Below are 2,545 nucleotides of genomic sequence, written 5' to 3' on the forward strand. Positions count from 1 at the left end.
TGCTCTCTCTCCTTCTGCTCCTGATTTGGACCTTGGGGTTTCAGTCCGGTGTTCCAATGTGGGACTCTGTCTCTGTCTCCTTTCATTGCCTGATGACTGAGCCATTTTCTTAATGACTTTTCCTATTGCCCTACTTCAGTGACATCTGACCACATGCAAGAGCATGGGTTCCATGGCCCCTCACAGGGGACACATGCAGCCAGTTCACACGGAGGCACAGATGCTGGGTGCAGTGCTCAGTGGCATAAGCGACATCTCCCAGATGTGGTGTCCTTTTTCTGAAAGGCGTTCTTCAGAAACGGCCCTTCTGAGGGGGCCACACAGTAAGCCAGCTGGGCTTCTGCAGTCAGCACCCATTTATCAAATGTGCAGATTAATATGGTCCTAAGATCATTGCTCTCAAAACTATTCAGAGAGAAGATGCTAACTAAATATGGGGGGAAATGACTGTTAAATTTAGCTGAAGGTTTGTTCTATCAATCATCAGTTAAAAAAATTCTAAAGACCATACCTTTCAAAGGTGTGTGTGTGTGTGAGCGCGCGCGCACCTGTGTATGTGTGCACCTGTGTGTGTGTGCGTGTGTATACTCACATGCATTATTCAGAAACCACAACATACATGTGGGGGTCAGAGGACAACTTGCAGAACTCCGTTCTCTCTTTCTGTCTTGGGGATCTAGGGGTGCAACTTGGCCAACAAGCTTAGGAGAAGGGTCCTTCACATGCTGTTATCTCCCTGGCCCAGGATTTCTTATCTTTATGCTGCAAACATGTTGTCCTAGAGCACTGTGCTCCCCTGAGACTTGAGCCCACTGTGCTCTCTCCTAAATACAAAGAATCTGAGGAGCATGAGAAATAAGTCTTAATGCCCACTGCTCTTGGCTCTTCAAAAGACTGCAACTTTTGTGTGACTGAGTGAGCCCCAAGTTATATCCAGATGTGGTAGACCACTACTGACTAATTGCCCTCAGAGCTATAGCTGTCTCCCTGATACATCGCTACCTGCAGCCCGAGCAGCTCACAGGGAACTAGGAGTTTGTGGGCATCAACCTACCACCTAAAAAGCAGGATGGCTTTCATGGCTTGAAATCACCTCTCAAGAGGGGTAAACAAAACCTCCTTTATCCTTCAGTCTGAGTCTTGATAACTCCTGTTACTTAAAGAAAGTTGGAAAGAATGTAAGAACCAGAAGACAGAGAGAAGGGCTGCTGAATACTGTCTCCTGAGTGTGACCCGGCTGCTGGAATCAGGAACTCACCTACCACAGCAGCCTGCTCTGGGTCTGCACAAGCCTGGACCTATCAACAGCCAGTCATGCATGGAGAGGGGGCTTCTGGGGCCCTTACCTCTCCCTGCTGAACTATTGGGTAGTGGCGGATTGGGGGGCAGGTTATGTTCAGATGTGTACCCAGCAGTCAGTCTGCCAGGCTCCATACCCATAGTCACACAGGTGTCCCTGGCTTAGCTAGGTGGGTCACCAAACAAACACAAAGTCATGACCATGGGAAAGGGACCTATAAGGCAGAAGGGGAATGACTGGAGGAGGGGAAAGATACAGAAGGTGGGGTGAAAGGAACTAGAATGCATTATAGATGCATATGAAATTGTCAAAGAACGAAATTAATTAATAAAATAGGGGAGAAGTTTTGTTTTGGGGTGGCTTTGTTTCTGACCTTGCAGCGCCCTCTGCTGCTCTAACCAACCCATCTCCATAAACAGGTCCAGCTGGAGCTCAGCAGAAAATTGGTCGGAGGGAAAACGCCCTCTTTGCACACCTGATCTCAAAGCTGCTCTTCTATTGCCATCCCCCGTTCATCTCTGAGACTGACAGCTGCTTCTGTATTGTTCCTATGGGCACATTCTTCGCCAGTCACTAAAAGAGGACAGGCTTCAAGGAAATGAGATATTACTCTAAGAGACCCAGAGAAGTAGACATTTTTGCCTTCAAAATGCCTAAGCCACAGTCAAGAACAGGGAAGCTTGTCTGGATGGATGCGGACACTAGATATACTGTGGGTACTACAAATCCGTGCTGGAAGGGAAGCCTTAGAGGCATCGGGAATGTGTGGCTATGGAACAAGGGTCCAGAGAAAGAGCCTTGGCACCATTGTCCTCATGTGGCACCTTCCATTCCAAGATGCCCGGGGACAACCTGGCCTGATGAATACCAGGAAGTGCTCCAAAGAAAGACAAGGGCCAACACATCCCCAAGCCCCTGGTTTGGGGGAAGACCTCTCAAATTTGGGCAAGAATAAGCCTGAAAAACCCTACCGTGATCCCACCCACCCAGCCCACATTACCCTCTATAATGCTGGATTTTGGGAAAATGCTCTGAACATGATGTCCTGAATGCCACTTCTGGAGCAGCCTGTGGGAAGGACAGTCTTCGTCCTACCAGGTCTTTGATATCTTTATGATGGAACTGTGTCTAACTCCCAGCAGTCAGATTTCTCAACCGCAGTCTGTGGGATCTGCTCCACAGCTGTTCTCTTGACCAGCAAGAGCCAGCAGGCTGCATCTCAGCTACCAAGAGCTGACAATTGGT

Source organism: Microtus ochrogaster, unplaced genomic scaffold, assembly GCF_000317375.1.
Source record: "Microtus ochrogaster isolate Prairie Vole_2 unplaced genomic scaffold, MicOch1.0 UNK145, whole genome shotgun sequence".
Lineage (NCBI taxonomy): Eukaryota > Metazoa > Chordata > Mammalia > Rodentia > Cricetidae > Microtus > Microtus ochrogaster.